This window comes from Calidris pugnax, unplaced genomic scaffold (genome assembly GCF_001431845.1).
Source record: "Calidris pugnax isolate Ruff unplaced genomic scaffold, ASM143184v1 scaffold448, whole genome shotgun sequence".
Taxonomy (NCBI): Eukaryota; Metazoa; Chordata; class Aves; order Charadriiformes; family Scolopacidae; genus Calidris; species Calidris pugnax.
The window spans coordinates 300,466-321,384 of record NW_015091198.1 but is presented as its reverse complement, the minus strand read 5'-3'; the positions used below and the strand labels follow the sequence as shown (position 1 = coordinate 321,384).

General features: G+C 43.0%; 1 protein-coding gene across 15 annotated transcripts in view; it reads right to left on the bottom strand.

Moving 5' to 3' along the window:
• The window catches only part of MAP2 (microtubule associated protein 2), a 248,382-nt gene that overhangs the window by 100,448 nt on the left and 127,015 nt on the right, over positions 1 to 20,919 (bottom strand). For 13 of the 15 annotated variants that reach the window (XM_014959620.1, XM_014959619.1, XM_014959626.1 and 10 more), the window contains one exon: positions 5,851 to 5,910. The exons of the other annotated variants lie outside the window; for them this stretch is intronic. The gene's annotated coding sequence lies outside the window, so the exon portion shown is untranslated. The remainder of the gene's footprint in view (positions 1 to 5,850; positions 5,911 to 20,919) is intronic. 15 annotated transcript variants of the gene reach the window in all.

Below are 20,919 nucleotides of genomic sequence, written 5' to 3'. Positions count from 1 at the left end.
AAAATGACTAATCTTAAGGATGACAACTACAGTATTTTTTGGTCACGATTATGACGAGTTTTCTTTCATCAGCTGTGTTGGAAAGAACATTATGATTCAAACATCTGTTCTTCTCATAAGCTTCACTCCTCATTACAAACGAATCCTTGCCTCTCTCAAACCCCTCTCATGGAGAACACTCACAGCTCTCCCATTACTCCCACTAACCCTTTCAAAAGCGTGTTTACTAACACAACTGCTTAAATACACAATAACTGGGGCTTAACTCTGAGCATCAGGTTTCCCAACACTGAACATAATGGGGTTGCAAAGCTTAGACATTTGGTGACTTGCACTACAAAGCCACTTACAGTTATCAAGTGGATGATTTTTTCCACGAGTGCTCGCAGGCAGCACTAACTCCCAGTGCCCTCTCAGAGCTGATGGGCAACAGCACGTCCCCGTGCACTGTATCCTGGCCCTGACACCAGCTAGAACCAAACGCTCCACAGTAAATTTCAGGAGAACTTGGCAGTAGGATGCTATGGATAAAGGTGGTTTTAGAGAGCAGCAGGGTTTTCTCTGAAGAAAAACAGAGAATATCTGGTAGGTCAGATCACCGGAGGAGGCAAGTGATACAAAGCCTTTTTTAACAGGTCACCAGCCCAGTCCCATTCTGATGGATGGTATAATCTGACCAACAGAGTTGAGCTTCTGCTCCATGATGTTGAGTTTTCTTTCCCTCAACATGATTCGGGGGACAGAACTCACAGTTGTGAGAATTCAACATTAGCTGTTTCTTGAGCTACAGGAGGTATTATGTTGACTTTACTGATGGAGATGCAACAGAAAATATACTTCAGTAAGTCTTCACAAAACCAAAATTCAACTCACCTTCACCTTGCTTAATTCTGCCCCTCTATAAAGTCACTTAACAACTGCAGAGGAGTGAAAAAGCTCAGTATTAAGAGTTGGCTGCTAATCCTGACAAAAGCATCAAGCAGGAGCTACAACACACAGAATGGTCCACTTTCCCTTACTTACCAATCTCTTCCTCAAAATTAAGCTTCGTTGCTCATCATTACACAGGGAAAAGGAAGCATGGCATTTCCCTCTTCCTCTCCCTTCCTTGTCTCTCTTGTCCACCTCTTGCACCCAATGAGTTGGGGGAATGCTTATTACAAAGCCGCAGTAAGTCATATAATTCTGCTTGTCAATTCCTACCTCAACAATCTTGCTTCTTGGCTGTAAACAACTTTTAAGCATCTACTAGTGACTCAGCCTGCTAAGTAGTATTGTTACTAACACCATCACCATCATCATCATGATTTACTAGTGACAGGGGACATTCTCCTTCCTTTCAATTGCTTAACAGCCACGCCTGAATCCTTTCAAAATGTAGCAAATGCTACCTTCCACAGTCCCTAAATACAAGTAACAGAGTGTTCTGCCTTTGCAGCTTATGTTCCAAACAGGTGTTTTCAAATCAAAGAAGGTGCAGATAATGGCTAGGCAGATAATCAGAAGAAAGGAGGAAAGAGACAGGTTGATTATAAAATTGATGACAGCCCTCCTTTCAAAGGAGGAAAGATGCTAAGGAATAAACAAAGGAGGAAAAACCAAAGGCTAGTTTGGCACAAGAACCCTGTGGCCATTCATAAGTCTTAGCTGGAAGCTAAAGGTTTCTTGCAAGTGAGACCACAGAACAGCCTACTGGTTGGCTGGAGACTATTTTTAAGAGGGAGGCTGATGAAGGAGGATAGGATGCCACACTGTCTGTGACAGCAGGCATGCCACGAACCTCCTTCAGCCCTGTATCAGAACCACCCAGGTGGGGATGCCTCCTGGCAACCCTCCCAATGCCACACAGCAGACACTCAAGCCAGCTGCATGGGTAAAGAGAAGGCAATGTCAGTAACACCACTAAGCTGTATCTTGCACTCCATCTACTTACAATCTTTCCCTAGTGTTACAAAGATCATTGAGGGAAAAACAAAACAAAACAAAACAAAGTAAGCAAAATTATATAGGAGAACAACATATCTAGAGTTTTTGACTCTTCAGAAATCAAGACAACGTTTCATCCCTAGGTATTACAAGAAATCCTTTCTAGCAGATATCAATTTGCATTCCTTTTCCTAAAAACTGTTCTAATGATTGCTCACTGACATCTTCCTGTACAGTATTAACTTCCAACCAGTATTTAGGGAAGTTTCTAAGCCTGAAATACAAGCTATGGTGTATTTTAAGTGCAGCCATTTAAAGTGCAGTTAGCTTTAACAGAATTAATATAAGATGTGCTTGTATCTGAAGAGGTTCCAACCTAATCTATGAAAACCTTAATACACCTTAGGACAGCACAGGTTCACCTTAGCGCCATGCGGTCCTCAAGCCTCTGCTCAGGATGGCTGCTGCCAAGCACTGTCCCCATCTACATGCCTCTCCTTCTGAGCATCAGTAGATTTACAGAAGAAAAAGAGGTGCAAGTAATGCTTATACTTACAAGGCTACTCAAAATTATTAGAAATCTCAAGATGACAGAGCCTTTGGAGGGTGTTAAGGTGTCTCCCTTCTGCTCAGAAGCAGCCCCCCATCGGGTCCAGGCAGAGTCCAAGTCAGCAAATGTCTTGGTACCTTTCTGTTGTGGAGTTCCTTCATACAACCAGCTCATGTGCAGAGAAGCACAGTGAAAAGCTCACATCAGGAGATGCTGAGTCTGTCCACAGCACACAGGGCATCACAGGGCCCAGTGACCAGTGTGAAATGTCACTGCAGCAGCCCCAGAAGTATCAGGAGCAAAACCACGCTATCAGAGAACGCCATAACGCTTCCAAAGCTTAGCCCTCAGCTCCAAATGCTGCAAATGAGCTGTACTGACACCCCAGCGCAGAGGGATGTGAGCTTTATCACCCTGAGCTTTATCCCTGTATCCCTCTGTGCCACCTTGCTGGTTTCTGCTACTTCTCCTCTTCCTCCAACAGCCCAGCCTCAGGGGATACCCTTACACAGGAGGCAACACAACAGTCACCTTGTTCTGAGCCCTTACCTTCTTTATCACAACTTTGTCACACACCTGCAGCATGTTATTTCCACTGCTAGTTTGCACTGTTACTTTCAGTCACTACAAAGGAGGACAGGACAGAGAGCAATGCTCACAAGGTATTATACCCTGGTTTTACCTCCTAACCATGGATGCAGTGATCCTGTGTAGGAAATGCCAGTTCTGACATACAATTGTTTCCCTCTTTCTATTTCAGACTTGCCCACTTCTAAAACTGTCTGTGGCATCCCAGCAGCACCAAGAGGCTACGGAGCACTCCATGGATATACTCATTATTTTAAGAGCAATAATTTTAAGTGTGTCAGTTAAAGACGGGACCTGCAGAAACAATTTCAGCTTTGCACAGTAGACATCTAGGAATTTACTTTATCACCAGTGGAATATCATCAATGGAGAAATGGTGAACGCAATAAAACTGCCCATTACTTGAAGTCTTAGAGGCTAATTTAATCCTCCATTTAGTACTTGCACGCTGCTGCAAAGGGTATTCTGGGGCCATGGGAAAATTCCTGAAGCATGCAGGACGACTGTAAGCAGCCTTATGCTGCCCTCCACCCTGGCAGAGGCTGGCAGGGAGCCATCCTGCCGGCACGCTGGGATGCTGTGTGTGCTGGCTGTCCCCAACAGGAGCGAATGCCGGGGCTGGGACGGCTCCTGCCCTGCTGCAGTTCTCCATCCAGGATGGCAAATGCTCCTTCCCAAACTGCCGGGCTGCTTGGGCCACGGTTTTCAAGAGGAGTGGCAGCACTGAAATTTAGTGCAACAGCAAAAGACAGCCTAAACCTCGTCTCTCAGGGACAGGAGAGGCTGGTACACACAGCCTTTATCTGTCTCCCACAGCCCCTGGCAGGTCTGGGCTGCCACGGCTTGTGAGAGAGAGAAGATCACAGATGAAAAGTGAACTGCCCCGTACTTGTGTATGTGCTTTACACAGCCTGAAAACCTAGAGGGCCAAATTGGATCCTTGATTTCCGTTTCCTTCAAACTCACAGGGCAAGGAGAGACCACATACTGAATTAAACTAGGGGGGTGGTGAGGAAATGGATAGATTTATGGGCTTATAAAAGTTCGAGAAGTCCAAAACCATCCTTGTACTAATACATACACTAACATGTACAAGTCCATGTGTCCGTGTACACACAGATCCCAGATCACACACTATTACACTAATACGGATTCCACATTCTGTAGCTTGCCTTCCTTTAAAGCTGTATTTGATCTTCTATTTTTTCATCAGTAAGTATCTTGGCAGCCTCAGAAGCATGGTACAGTATTTTTGAGGGGGAATAGGGAAGATTCATTTTGCTCACAAAAAAGCAGAAAAAACATGAACAATTTAAAAATACCCCATAATCCTATAGTCCGTTTTCTGTAAACCAAATCCTTGCCATGCTGTTCAGATGTCAAAAAATGACAGCTTGTGAAATTTCAGAAATAAAAGGTCCAGAATGGACTGCCCACTGAGTGATGAATATCCTCAAATAATCACTCATTATACACAATGGGTCTTGTACACAGCTTGCAGCAAAATTCTTGGACAACAGCCTAGAATGGTATTATTAACTTATAACAGGACCAAAAAAAAAAAAAAAACAAAAAATTCCAAAGGGTCCCTACAACCCCCCCCCCCCCCCCCCCCGCTTAAGTATAATCTCACAGAAGGAATATGTCCTAAACTGGAATAATCCAACACCTTTTTATTAACAACAACACAGAGGAGGTAACTTCTACCAACTGAATAGAAATTTTGTGTGTGTATTTGTTCATGCTACTCCTCAAAGTATGCAGAGCTTGAACCTCCTCTAGCTTGCTGAGCAGAGGGGAGATCCTGGGAAGGGGACCACCATCCCAGTACGCCTTACATCTCACTCTCCATGATCTTCTACAGACACCTCCTGAGCTCACTGAAACCCACATTTAGGTTGTGTTGTAAGGCCAGCACGAAGACAACACTTCACCCCAAAAGAATAGCAGTATTTCACCTTCCCCTGCCCAAGTGAAGTTACAACAACAGAAACTTGAGCACTTTGCCACCCACTTATTCTGCCCTCCTGCATTTCTTTCTTACACTTCATAAGAAGTCTTTCAATTGAAATCCACTCTCATTTCCCAAAGTTCAGTATTCTCTCTTAGTATTTCAAACTCCTGCTTGTGAGAACAGAAATTATGTTCACTTGTAAATCAAACTGAAATGAATACATATGTATAAGAAAATAGTGGCAATACGAGTATCTGCTCATCCGCATGACAGAGGCAGCACAGGTTCCCTCTACCACTTATTTTCAGTCTTCTGAGACAGTGGTCTCTTGAAAGTTTTCTCTTTCTTGAAGAGAAGAAAAAGTGCAATTTCCTTGATCTAACGCCATTATTTTCAATTCTGGAGATGAGGCAGTATTATGCTTGCCCTTGCTCTGCCAAATCATTTCCTGTGGTAGGACTCACCGCAGTTGCAGGGCATCACAAACCAGAGCAGCATGCAGCAACACCGTCACCTCTCTCAGATGTTCTCCCTTTGTAACAACACCATCTTACACCCTTTCCACCCAGAGCTGAAAGCAGGTTCTTGCCAAGCCAAAAGCAAGACAGCTGCTTTGACAATGGGTACAGTGTCTCCCATCAGACACAGGAGGCTTTTAAAATTTAAAAAAAAAAAAAAAAAAAAGGAGATTACAAAAGCAGGAACTAACCCCAGAAAAATAAGGTATTCCAGGAGAGAGAGGTGTTTTCTTCTTACTCTTTTTTTTCAAGCCTCCCCAGTCTGTTGAAGCAGCCTCCTTGTGAAACTATGCTAACAAGTAAAAAGGTCATACCTGTTTAAGCAGATGACAGGATGCTGTGTCTGGTTGTTAAACAAGGGAAACTCTCTGTTCCTATAAAGAAATAGAAATACACACTCTATTTAGTTTCTGTTCAGTGAATTTAGCATAAACTCAATAAGGACTAAAAGATGCTGCATATTTGTACGCTATGTCTGAGCCTTTTTCTCTCGGGTCTATTTCCCAAGGCTCACTTGAGACACACGTACTGAGATCCCCTGTTGTGCCCAGCCTGCTTTGGGACCACCAAGGAGCTGCTGAATCCCTAGACTTGTCCTAAGAAAAGCTGGCAATGGCTCCAAAAAGCCATCCACTGGGGAAGGCAAACGGAGCACAACACACTCCAAGACTCACTCCCTCCACTGGGAGATTGGGCAGGGCTGTTATATGCAGTTTTCTGCTGCAGGAGGATCTCAAGCAGGAATGAGTAAAATGGTTGCAAAGATGCCCAGAAAGTAATGGAAGAAGAGCAAGAGTCCCCCACTGACTTCCCGGTATGACACTTCAGAGCAGCTGAAGACACCAATGCAGTGAACTACTCCAATTTCTTCTTAAAACTGTTCTTCTTGCCCCACTTGTACAGCAGTATGACATCCTCCCATTTTAAAATTTAGCAATCATACTCCCTTTTAGTGTCCTCATTTCTTCTAAAGGACCAAAGGTAACATAATCATCATCATTAAAACTATACTGATGATATATATGTATTTTTATATATACACAGAGAGAGAATATGTAACATTATTTCACTGTCCAAGAATGTAACTGTTGACTCTTTGTTCTACAAGTCCTTCATGAAGAAATCACACTTTTGCATCAACCAATGACAGTATTTAGTTGAAAATTTAATCAGCTGAATTTTAAAAGTGAGCACTTTGCATGTATCTGGATAGATATTTTGCACAGTAGCATATTGCAATCATACTCCCTTTTAGTGTCCTCATTTCTTCTAAAGGACCAAAGGTAACATAATCATCATCATTAAAACTATACTGATGATATATATGTATTTTTATATATACACAGAGAGAGAATATGTAACATTATTTCACTGTCCAAGAATGTAACTGTTGACTCTTTGTTCTACAAGTCCTTCATGAAGAAATCACACTTTTGCATCAACCAATGACAGTATTTAGTTGAAAATTTAATCAGCTGAATTTTAAAAGTGAGCACTTTGCATGTATCTGGATAGATATTTTGAACATGTTCCTGATACAGGTGTTAAAAAAACAGAAATGAGCTGGCATGGAAGATACTCATGTGAAAAACATACTGAAAGGGATGCTCCTCATTGCAAGCCTAGGACACAGAAGCTAATGACCCACCCCAGTGGTGACAGCAGCTACAACCCTCGGTCCTTACGCAGTAATGGTGCCGCGTACCAACCGACTGACTTGAAAGCACGAATACATAGCATTGATGTACCAATTACCAGACAGCCAGGCCTGCTGTACTCATTCTCTGGTAACAATTCAGATAAATTCTCCTCCTACTTAGAGTGAGGAAGGTCGAACCCTTGCAAAACACTAAAAAATCATCAGAGATCCTCGTTAGAAAAACCTAAATCATGAAAGCTCAAACCTCCACCAAGGAAATATTTTAAGCAGGACTGTACATGGAATGACCAGTGTAACACAGACAGACAAGAAAAGATTATATTGAGAGTGGCTGTATCACCTTCTGCAAGTTTTCTCCAGTTTATCTGGGATAAATAGCAAAGGATACCACAGACCTTACTACACCTTTTGTGACCCTCTTCGCTCAGTGAGAAATGCTTGGACACCAAATGCAGTTAGCCTGTTGAAATAGCCTCCTTTGCATGTCCTGCTACACACCCTCTACACACCTTACTTATTGTAAGTTTTTGAGTAGAGCCCACCAGGCAAAACATTACAGCTGCAAGCAGGAGACAGACACCAAAGTGGCTGCAATCATGGAGAAAGAGGTCTTCTTGCCACATGCATCTTTGAGTATCTCCCAAGTATTACGCGGACAGCTGGTACAATTACCTATATTTGAGGTTGTGGTGTTTCTCACCTCTCAGGTGCTTGTAACTTTGCTGATTTTAATTGTTCATAAATTAATTCCCCATATATGATACGTGACTCAAGCTAATGTTTTGTTTGGGAGTTGTTTGTTTTAAAGCTTCAGCAAGAATGAGCCAGCCATTTCCAGGAACTAGAATGGTGAGAAATACATGACTAAAACTAAGTTAAAAAGAAAGATAATATTAAGGCAATGATAAAAAAGTAGGGTGTAAGCATACAATTAGAGAGAATCGTAATGGATACACAACACCCTCTACACACCTTACTTATTGTAAGTCTTTGATTAGAGCCCACCAGGGAAAACATTACAGCTCCAAGCAGGAGACAGACACTAAAGTGGCTGCATCTTTTGAGTATCTCCCAAGTATTACGCGGACAGCTGGTACAATTACCTATATTTGAGGTTGTGGTGTTTCTCACCTCTCAGGTGCTTGTAACTTTGCTGATTTTAATTGTTCATAAATTAATTCCCCATATATGATACGTGACTCAAGCTAATGTTTTGTTTGGGAGTTGTTTGTTTTAAAGCTTCAGCAAGAATGAGCCAGCCATTTCCAGGAACTAGAATGGTGAGAAATACATGACTAAAACTAAGTTAAAAAGAAAGATAATATTAAGGCAACGATAAAAAAGTAGGATGTAAGCATACAATTAGAGAGAATCATAATGCATACACGTAGAGGGGACTAACCTTAAGTTGGAAAACAGTTCAAGCATTTCCTATTTCCAAGCATGGATTCTCTCATTCTTTGACACTGAGTTAGTTTCCTTGCCTGCACCATGTCACTGGCATAAAGCTGTGCTAAATACAGGGCTTCATCAGTTTGCCCAGTTAACACCCAGCAAGAACTGAAAAATCTTGCTGTCTTGAAGGGGGAAGGTTTTAGATGGTTCTGATGGCAAATACATGGCCGTGACCACTCCACCTTACTGCAGAGGCTGGCAGCAGAGTGTACCATTTACTTACATGCAATAATGAGTTACACTAAATGAGCTATGTGGAAACAAGGCTCCAGCCAGCATCAATTCTACCTACCCGCAGGATGAAGAGGAATGTTAAAATAAGCTAATTAAATTTGCTGTGGCTCAGCAGAAAGATCGATGTTCTTGACAGCTGAGTGTTCAGCACTCAGCGTCCCAACAGCCCTCTGATGTGTCACTGATGCAAAATAATGCCATGTAGTCAGAACCAGAGGAGGTGGATGCACGCCTCTTGGGAAAGACAAATGCATAAGACAGAGGCATTCAGCAGGGACATTAGCAGGAGGGACACACCTACAACAAATCCCAGATGATCAGATGACATTTTTAATGAATTAAAAAAACCCAGTATACTGGCTTAGTACTTTCACGTTGTCTACTATACCAGCATTGAGCATGCCCACTAATAGTTAGAACTGAGGCCTCAATCACCTCTCTGCTGAAGGCCTACCACAATAAATGTGATTCTAGCTGGCATCACAATACCAAAAAGACCAGACAATCAAAATACAAGATTCCAGAAGTGGGAAGCAGTTTTATTTCCCCAGGAATTTGCTGGGGACAGGCTGCGATCAGCATTTCCACCTCTTGCTGACTGGGAAGAAACTGAGATGTTTCAAAGATTTCTCCCCTAGAAAACAGGAGAGACACCCACCCAGCACAGAGGAGTCAAGATCTGCGCATCGGGGACAGCTAGTTAGAAAGCAAGAACTTAAGTGCCTGGTCAGTACCTGGCACCACATATAGAATAGGTTTTTCCACTTCTTATGAGTATCTTCTAATAACCAGAGCAGAGAATGCATTAAGAAAGGTTTCTTTTTGTTTATTTTTCCCCAAAGACTTTGGACAGAAGTCCCCGAAGAAAATGTCCCAATAAGGAATTCATTGAAGTTAGAACAGTCTTTAGAAAAGCTTTGTCCTTTGAACATGCTGGCTTGTTGGTGCTTTGGCGCCAGGACCGCAGGGGACAGCACCTTGGCTGCTCTGAGCATCACCCTTTCCAAGGGACTGGGCACAAAACAGATGAGCTGTATTTCACTCCCAATGGGAAGCTGCCATTCAGAGACTCTTCAATCTTGGATATAAAAATCTTTATCAGATCAAGCAAGTTTATCACAATGAATACACCTTTCTGAAGTCTTGTTCACAAATAGAGGCTGGTAAGTTAATTTAGCATACAGTTTTTCTGTTTAGTGTACAGTTTTTCTGTTGATGTAGACTAGCACGGGTCTAGACAGCTCTAGGCTAGATGCACTGTGACCTAGTACAAAATAGATAAGGATACCTCTTTATTCTGGCTCTGACATTCGCCTATGGGTAAAGCATGTCACTGACTGCATCCTCCTTCCCCTGCTATATATGTATTAGGGATTGCATTTCCTGCTTTTTGTTAAACACTTTTCACATTTACCTGTAAAAATTGATAGAAAAAACCCCAATGTGCATACACATATATATGCACAGCAGAGGACTAAGGCTCTCTTTCATGCACAATGTATTTGTAACTGTTCTTCACTAATGTGCACCTACTTCTGCTTTTCAAAAAAACTTTCAAAAAAACCTGGCTTGATAGATGTATATATTTATATAACGTTTGTTTATACAATTTATATTTATACATTTTATTCAATTTATAAAAATAATCTTTTACAGGACCTGTTTCTCTTTTTTTCACTTTGGGGGACTTTTTCAAAGACTCCTGTATGACCTGTCCAACAACACACCAGTTCTGCACAGTATCTGTGATGAAAATTATAAGGACTAAGTGCATACTTCTCCTAAGCCCAGAAAGGAGCTGTGCTGTCATCCTGAGGGGTGAGCTCATCCACCCGAGGCTCTGACTCTGCCTTGCAGAGATCTATTAGCTTCAACCGAGTTGCCTGCAGAATTGCACATTTAAGACTATAAACTCTTCGGTCTGGGAGCTTGTTTTTTGCGACATATTCCCCCAGAGCAGCACGCAAGCAACGATAAAAACATAAATTGCCACAAATTACTTTTAAGCATTTAGCGTGTTGCCCAACAATGCATTATACACCTTCGTCTGCAAACACTAATGGATCTGATCCATTAGCACCAAAGCTTTCCACATCGCTTTTTCCTTTTAGACTACACTCTCCTACTCCTTCCTACTCCCCGTCTCCCTCACGCTTTCCCCTCGGCAGCAGAGGCTTAAAATAAGATAACAAACGTTTTTTCAAAGGGATGCAAAGAAAAATAATCTGATATCTGGAGGGCAGAATTCACTACACATTCATTATTCAGTTTCAAAAGCACTAGGAAATGAAGGACAAATATATCTGAATTTCAGCTGGTGTTAATGTGGATAGCAAATGTCCTTACAGCACTGCAGCTAAAGGAGGGAATCCAGAGACCGGGTTATGCTGGTGTAAATTGCTGACAATCAGCAGAAGTCAGCAGCTTTCCCCGGCTGCAGACATGGCCCAGAAATTCAGTAAGGACTGCAGTAGGATGGTGCCTCAACTCAAGAATCAAGAGTCTGGTGCCATCCTGACTGAGAAAAACACATACCAAAGCTGTCACCACCAGTCTGAACGGGCTTTAAGCAGCACATAACTCAGTACTCCCTCCTCTCACTCCTAGAACATGCCTACCTCTGAAAGCTGGCTTAGCAGCACTGTTAGAAGTTCTCCCTTTTGACCCAGCTGATCTAGAAAAAGTTTCAGTGCCGCAAAAACAACCAATGCCGATCTAGCCATCACAAATTTATTTATTCCAAAAGCTATTAAATTGCGTCTGTGTTACAAATGATTGGATTACTCTTAACACTTTTTAATTCCCTCTGCTTAAGTAGCACTGCTTGTCCAGTGACTACAGAAATCACCTTTTCACTAAAATATCCACATCAAATTTTTCAGTAAGTTAAAAGAAATTTTTAAAACCCTGCAACTTGAGAGAAGTCTTTTCATGGAGAAAAGCATCTTGGGGCTGCTACTGCTAGTCTGAGCAGCTCACGGCCACAACGGTTAAGGAGACAGAGTCAGTCTTGGTTATGACTGTGAGGAGGAGGATGGAGCTCTCTCAGCATCCAAGAATCTTGGGTAACTGGAGCCTGAAATACGCTGCAGGCAGGAGACACTGTTCAATCATTTATGGAAATCAAGGTTAGCAGTGTCAACATAGTTGGCTTGGGAGGAAACAGTTTCCTCATCCTATTGGCGCAGAAATAACTTGGCTACGTTAGTGGCCGCCAGTAAGGAATGAAGAAAGGAAATAGAGAAGGACAAGGAAAGCAAAGGATAAAATGAGTACATCAATATTTTCACAGCTTGCATACAGCAGCCCAGCTAGGACCCCAAGGGGGTTTATGTTTCAGAAACCTCAGAGACGGAGACAATTGCTACATTTGATGAAAACGTACGCTGTCTGGGTTTTACAAATGGTGTTGCTAATAGTGTATCTGATTTTATAACTAGCAGGGAAAGAAATTGTTTTGATGACAATTACTTTGAGGTACTTTGCTGTGTTTACTGGCATAGGCCTGTCATTAACACTCAATTTCTCTTAACTATAACTTACTTCCTTTGTAGTTGCTCAGTGAAGATAGGTCTGGGGGTTGTTTTCCTGGTCTTGTCAAGATGAATTTTAATGCATACTGCTAGAAAGATGTGCCACCTGCTATTTTATATCTATAATTTATTGTATAATGAGATCCTATAAATTCTTATGATAGCTTAAGAGACTTGTAAAATGAATAGTCGGCCTATTTTTTCCTCGGTTTATCAGCAAAGCAGAAAGAGCTCAGGTCACTTTGAGTTCCTCCAGATGCAGTTCTGGCTGACTTCCTCCACAGAAGAATCTGACCTCTAGGAGAAGGGCCATTGTAAGACTCTCGCTGCTAACTGAGAGATGCTGGCATTGCAATGAACCACAGTTTTAAGAAGCCTCAGTTATTTCAGATACCCATTAAACCATTCTATGGACAAAAGCTAAGTCTCTACATACTCACTAGAGACTCCTTTCTGAACAAACACTGGCTGCTACAGTCATTTAGTGGAAAACCAACCAACAACCCTGCAAGTTGGTAGCCACGAAACAGTATTAAAATCTGGGACTGAGAAATCTTTCACCTATTAGGGGCACACTGTCCTCACCTCAATATCACACATCAGAAGATATGTTTCCACACTACGGTTTAGCTCCCCCCTGCCCAAAGTTACCATTAGAAGCTGGAGACTTTTCAGTTTGAGACTTGACTTTACATCTTCCCTACCTTTCGGGGCCAAGACCTTGCCAAACACTACTAGTAAGTTTCTAAGAAGTGATGGGGATTTCTGACTTTTTTTTAATTATTATTTTGTAAATGAACAGCAAAAAAAAAAGAAAAAACACAACAACCTACTTCAGAATAAGGGTACTATAACACATGCATCTTATTAAATACTGCATTTAACCTGTCTTTGGACTAACGGTACTTTCTAAAACAAACCGACTGTCCTCACCTCAATATCACACATCAGAAGATATGTTTCCACACTACGGTTTAGCTCCCCCCTGCCCAAAGTTACCATTAGAAGCTGGAGACTATTCAGTTTGAGACTTGACTTTACGTCTTCTCTACCTTTTGGAGCCAAGACCTTGCCAAACACTACTAGTAAGTTTCTAAGAAGTGATGGGGATTTCTTACTTTTTATTATTATTTTGTAAATGTGCCCAAAGTTACCATTAGAAGCTGGAGACTTTTCAGTTTGAGACTTGACTTTACATCTTCCCTACCTTTCGGGGCCAAGACCTTGCCAAACACTACTAGTAAGTTTCTAAGAAGTGATGGGGATTTCTGACTTTTTTTTAATTATTATTTTGTAAATGAACAGCAAAAAAAAAAGAAAAAACACAACTAAAAAAAAAAAAAACAAAACAAAACACCACAACATAACGGTACTTTCTAAAACAAACCGCATCCTTCAGTAAGCTCATGGATGCAAAATCAAAAGTGTGTGTTGAAATGAGACTGTTTCCAAGCAGAGCTCTTGCATCGAATAAAGCCAGGATGTGCCAAGATTGCAGAGGGCTTTCTCTCTCAGTCATGAGTGACAGACACCATCAACAGAGAAAATCAGCCATTGCCTTTCATCTCCTTACAAAAGCCTTGACAGCCAAGCTCTTGCAAGCCAGGAGTATAGGAGTCTTTCCCTCACACATCCCAGTTATTTGGGGGGAAGAAAAGGAAAGGGAGGAGGGAAGGAAAGAAGAGGTCCTGAGGAGCTGCGACAAAGTGTCGGGATAAAGCGTCGCAGTGAGACTGATGTCTGGGCAGAGCCACTTCCAGCCTTGCTACACATGGATTTAGGGAAGCTGAAGATGTGCTGCCCAGAGAGCCCAGAGCAGGCAGGACCCGGTGCATCTGGACAAGCCTGGAGTAAGTACACACCACAGACCAGCCACAGGTCTGTGCTGCCTACACGGCTACTCCAGGGATACACTTCAACCCAGCAGCAATGAGGGCATTTTCTCAGTCACTGGCCGTGATTACTGCCCTGCCTCAGCAGAAGATTCACCCCAGAGGGAAAGAGCGGTACCTTACCCTGTGCTAAGCTCTATGCTGCTCTGGTTTCCAGGCTCTCATGTCCAAATTTAAAGGTGGGTATCCTTTCCCTATAGCACCCAGGACTGTAACACAGATATAGCCTATGCATGGGGTAGAGATGAACAGACAAGGAAGCTGCAGCTATTGACTTCCAAAGGACAGCACAGGAGTCTTTCACTGTTACTGAGGGACTTAAGGAGGCAGGAAGGGGGCTTTCTGCAGCTGAGAAACGAAGGACATAAGAGAGGGGGTTAGAAAGCAAGAGCTGCTGCACTGGCTTGGCTCCATCCTCTTGCTTGAGGATCCTTTTCTATGACATCAGTTCTGTTCATCCTGCAGATTTTCCTTTGATAAACTAGGCAGACAGTTTCCTTAGTACATCCTATACCCAAGAGCCAACAGTATTTCAGAGGTGTGATGGAAATGAAAAGTAAGACACAATAAAAATATGTCACTTTTTTTTGGCTTGGCTTGCATTTACTTTTCTTGTTGGTGTGATATTATACAATTTAAGGGTGTCAGTTAAACTTCAGAAGACAATTTTGATGAAAAAGTAGCAGAAACCCATTTTACAGGTCTGTAGACTTTCTGTGGGTGACAGTGTTACTGCCTGAGACAGGGAAAAAACAAGATTTCTCAGATCCTACCTCTAATAATATGGTTAAATGTATATTGCCAGCGTTGCCCTTGATTTAACACGGTACGTAACTCCGTACTCTTGTAGTAACCAAGTGCAGCCTTTCCCCAGTGTGCCTGTTAACACAAACTACCTTATGCCAGCTCAGGATTCAGGGCTGCTCTGGGGCTGTATGGGGAAGCCGCTTCAGCCTACGGCTAGTCCACAGGTTCCTGTCATCAGCTGGCTGTATGTTTTCTCCAATTTCAATACTCAAAAGTTAAATTTATAGAGTGGAGAGCAGGCTGTGCAAATTGTCCGGTACCCATGGTAACTGAGTTTATGCTGCAGTTTTGCACTGAGATGGATATATTTGAGATAATAAAGACCAAAGCACCAGATTAAATAAGGAAGGGACAGAACACATTGGCTTGAACACATTTTCAAAGGCAGGGCTCCAACATTGTGGCATATGTGCCACCAGTGATGCCCAAGATAAATACAAATGGCATAAAAACATTGCCTGAAGACCTCCACCTGGGAGCAACTGTGACAGGGAATGCAGTACAGGTTAGCAGGCATTCCCAGCCTTTTTTTTTTTTGGTAGAAATTTTAGTACCATACTTTGCATTTCTGCTACTTTCTTCTCTCCAGTTTAGAGCATCCTAGGCAAGCAGTGGTGTGGCAGTACTGACAACATCCCATGGCGCATTATGGAAGTTTTACTGGCACTATTTCAGAACAAGCCACATCACTTTGCTCATGATCGTATTCACAGACCCATTTCACATGCATCCCAGTAACACATGCACTTCCCATGCAGCATAAAACTGCAGAGCAAAAGCTCCCAGAGGCTTTAAATCTTTTATCTCCTAAATCACCTCTAAACTGCTTATGTCCATTAGCAATCTGGAATGCACAAGTCACCTGTCACAGGGTGAAGGGGATTTAAGTAAAGTCAAGTCTTTCGGCAGTTGAGAACTGGAAGTTTTTTGCTTGCTTTGCCAGGGATTATCTGGACATCCCCTGTCACCATTTCCTCTAGGCTTGCCTGAAGGTCTGCAGCTCCAGAGTCCTGAGAAATGCTCACCAACATCCCCTGCACATCCCAGCCAGGCACCCCAGGGACAGCATCTACGAACTGTTATCAGCCTAATGAGGCCACGGCACACCAGCTCAGGAGCCATGAAGCAGCACTGCCCAGGAAACAACTTCCTCGTTCAGCTTCAGAGGTTTTGGGGAAGCCCCTGAGGTGCAGAACACTTTCACAAAAAGATACCCACAGACTGGACTTCAACGCTGCCAAGTGCCAGCCTCCCCTCTGTGCTGGGGTAGAGCTCATCGGAGGAACCAGAGACCACGGTTGAGACATCACCAAGGTCTGCAGTGAGAACACAGAGTGAGAGGTGACTTAGGAGGGGACAGGGGATGACTATAGCCCTTAAGGAAAGAATCAACAGCATCTCTCTGCTGTCATGGTCAAGTCAAAGTTGTTTTAGGTCAACTGCTTGACTCTGCTGCAGGAGATGCCTTCCTGGTACCCATCCCTCTGATGGAGAAAATAGCTACATGTGCCTTGGCTGAATGACTTTGTCATTCATCTCAAATCTCAGCTCACACTTGCCATGTCAGTAGGTCAACCCAACATGCTGAACCATGCCCTGAGTCACCTGGAGCCCCGGGACATGCTCTGTCTTGCTGCCCTTCCAGCAGGGGAGACTGCCATGGAAAAGACAGGTGGAGCACATATCGTGTGTGAGGAACATTTAAAGTCACAACAGTGAGTGCTGCCAATTTTTGTCCGTCAGTCAGGAAGGCTGTGCACGGGAGAACCACTGCACAAACCCCCAGACACAACCACTAGAGAGTGCACGCTCCATGAAGCCACTCATAGTGGAAGGAAGCAAAGACTTGCATACATGCATGCCTTCCTATAATTCAGTAAGTAGCAAGGAAGTTTTTCTGTAAGAAGTAACAATCTTTGAAAAAATTCAGGTCCTTCTCACTCAAACATCACCTATTGCCAAATCTGAAATATAGCATCACTTTATTTTCTGCTCGACCAGTGTCAATGCTTATAAAAGTGGACTATCTCTGCCAGGCCAGGGACTGCTGAAGTAACCATGTATGCCGTAAAATTCCTCTTAGCATGCATCTGGTTCCTGCTTTGTACTACTAACCTGCTGATGACTTAGGTAAATGAGCAATTCTCCATGCCAGAGAGAACGTGATACCAGGACCAGTCAGGAAGAGATGTTTCCACTGTGAAATAGGACTCGCCAGCAGTCACATACTCAGCCCCAGAACACAGGGTGGTTGGCACCACCACATCCACATCCAGGCCTTATCCCCTTTCTCTTGTTTTCCCCTCATTCCACTGTCCACCTGACTTTTTCCTCCTCCTTGCTAAACTCTTAAGAGCAACAAACTCAAATGTCATTTGCCTAACATCAGACATTAGGTAAGAAATGTTAACCTCATTAGAAGATAAGTCATGCTTATGGGACACAGGTCTTGCAAATGCCACAGTCCCATGGTTCCCAGAAGTGTGACAATTGGAAAATTGTCCAAAGAAACCGAAGTCCTTAAAGTTCTCCCATTCCTGAATTCCCTAAAAACAAAAGCTTTTACTTTTGTATCTGATAAAGAAATTAAGAAATATTGGCAAAAACTCTCCTCCTGTTCTCCTGGTTACATGAAAGCCCTTGCCTCTTTGCAATAGAATATAGGTTGGTTCAGCTGAAAAGAATTCAGGCACAGCCATTTCACAGCATGCAGGTAAGAAATCCGTAAATATAGGGGTGGTATTGGGCAGAGGGCTGTCATGAAACAGAATTTTGAGCAGGGGTGGAGGCTCCAAAACAGACTGTGGGTGCTTCCTGACAGGCTGTCAAGACCAGCTTCACATGTCTCCAAAATGGACATGTAAACAATTTCTAGTCAGAGAGTTTAGACCATTATACTCAGCAAGTCTGTCATCCTCCGTTATACAATTAGTAAAAAGTCTGGAGCTCAACTCGCAGCAGAAACCTCTGACTCCTCCATCCCCCCGGGACCCACAATCACCCACTCCCCAGCTCATTTACCCTCCACAGGCTCTGGGGGACGCAGTCCCACACAGCCTCCTGCCAATCATCCCAGTCCCCAGCCAGGCTCAATGCTAACCAGTATTAACATTGCCATCTCTGTAACAAGCGGGCACAAAGGGCCAGCCTCACAGCTGGGAGCAGCCACAGCCTTTCCCAGCTGTGTTTGGGGTTCATGGGTACTTAGAAGTGCATCCTGTCATTAATCCACTCTGCCTGTCGGCTCTTGCGAGAAATCCTACCGCATTTTCAGGGCTCTTTCTGCTCAGGATGAGAGGCAGCAGGACTGGAACAAAACACTGTGCCCATAAATAAAGTTAATGACACAAGTCTTGCTGCCACCCACTTCACCGATAACATTTTTTTCCTCTCTTTTTAATATTTTTTTTTATTTTAATTTGTTGATTTTTTTGCTTCTAAAGACACTGTGGACTGGCCAACACCATGTGCAGATAAATGGGCAGCTATTGGAGTGGTCCTCTCACCCTAAGGGCACCCCCTCTCAGCTCCAGCAGAAGCCCAGGCTGAGCCAGCCCCCCACATTTTTAGCCAATGAGCCTTGCTGAAACATGAAGATTTTCACCCAGACTGAGGTACCAGGCAAAGTAGTTTTACGGCTTTTGAAATCTGAGTTATTATTTCCGTACTGGCCTGCACCAAACCAGGTGGGAATTCCTTGAGTGGATCAGCACTGCTTGGCGTTGTGATGAACAGAGTGACCATCGACAGCCAGAGCTGGCAGAGATCGCCTTGCCAGGTCCCACAAGATTTCTGAAATGTTTTCTCAATCCAAGTTCAAGATATCAAAAAAAAAAAATTAAAATTTTAAAAAATAAAATCACTGCATATTTCAGACTAGGTCAACGAAAATGTTTCTACTGTGTTTTACTTGGGTTTTCTTTGAGTTTTCTTTCAGAAATTTGACCTATTCCAAACTGAATGAGACCTGCACTTTTTTCTCCCATTTTCAAGATGTCCAAAATTGGTATTTTAAAAATCAGAAAAAGGGATGGGGGGGGGGAGGGGGGAAGGGGCGAAGGCAGGGGGCAACTTTTCAGGAATGGGAAGGTTTTGCAAATAATCTTTTCCCAATAAATGTTTCCATTTTATGAATAGTTTTTTCTGATTTAAAAAACCCCAAGCAATCAAAAAATGAGAAAAAGGGGGGGGGGGGGGGAGGGGGGAAGGGGCGAAGGCAGGGGGCAACTTTTCAGGAATGGGAAGGTTTTGCAAATAATCTTTTCCCAATAAATGTTTCCATTTTATGAATAGTTTTTTCTGATTTAAAAAACCCCAAGCAATCAAAAAAACCAAAAACAACCAAACAACTATGTTTGATTAGAAAAACTCCAGTTAGCTCAACTTCCTAGCTTCAACATCAACACCAAATGAACCTCTGGGAAACAAGTCCTTTGTTACTTTCCCCAAAGATAAGACAGGAAAAACTGACATGCTTTCATTTGGGAGAAGAGTCTGCTGCAAGGACTCTCTCCTGCAATGTATATATTCCAACCACTTGTTTATTTGAAAATTATGTAGTTCCTGTGAAACCAAATGTTCTGTATTTAATAGCTTAAGCTATAAGTCATAAAAGCCAAATTCAGCAGACTATATGTTATTAAGAAACAGGGATCCAGATGGCTAGCTGAGGTCAAGCTGAGGCCAGCATACCCATAAAGAATACACACTTGTGTGTCCTTATTAAAGTTTGAAGATTTCATAAAAACAGGAGTGTTTTCCTTTTAGAGCACTCAGTTCAGATAATTTTGTTTACTTTAATAAAATACCCTACATTGTTCACAAAGTTTAAAATAACTAGAAGCTGCCAGAAGTGGGAGACCACTATATTGTGGTTTCACAAGGAACTGTTGCACCTTTTTTTCACATAATTAAAAAATAGTGCTAACTCCTAACTGCTTTTGTTAGGAGCCAGAAGCTGTGTTGAGGTTCCTGTGTCTTGGGAAAACTTCCCTGTGCCTTGAGGGTCTAGAAATCCTAAAGAAATCAGTACCACTTCCTCTTGTACTCCTCATCTGCTCAGCTAAGAGCAGCCTGTGACAGTGACCACCTCTAGCTGCACAAGATTTGTCACCATTTACTGCTTCACCAAGTTCAGGTGGTCAATATTGGGTGCTGAAGTCTGCGGTTCTGGGCCACTGTGGGTAATGCAGAGGAATCACCAGCCAACGTAGTAATCATCACTGCCTCTTACTGCCCACCACCTCGCCACTAACCTGACGTGGGACTTGGCTTTAAGACCAGGAACCTGCACATCCAAAGGCAACTTCTTGCAAGTTACGCACCACCTCGCCACTAACCTGACGTGGGACTCGGCTTTGCACATCCAAAGGCAACTTTTTGCAAGTTACAGAGGTTTGGAGCATGAGCTGAGATCAGGTTAATGTGAAAGGCCTTAGTTCCAGCAGTAAGTTTGAGATGGGCTGGTGAGCACTGATCCGTGAAGCCCTGTACCTCACCACAGGTTTTGCTTGCAGCTACCCCAGGGCAGGTGGGGTCTCTGCCACCTGGATTTAGCAAGACCTGCCTCAGATCCTGTCTGATATTGACATTCCCCAACAGAGAACTAATTAACAGCTGATAACATTGTGACATAAGACTAGTGCAAGACGAAGCAGTGAAATAGAAATCAGAGAAAAGTTCAGAGGGTCCTGGTGCTCTCTCAAATTCCCACAGTATATCCCCTTCCCTCCTCTGAAAATCCTGCTGTCTCTGACCGGATGAAACAAAACTCACCACGAACATCAACGGCCAGCACTGAGG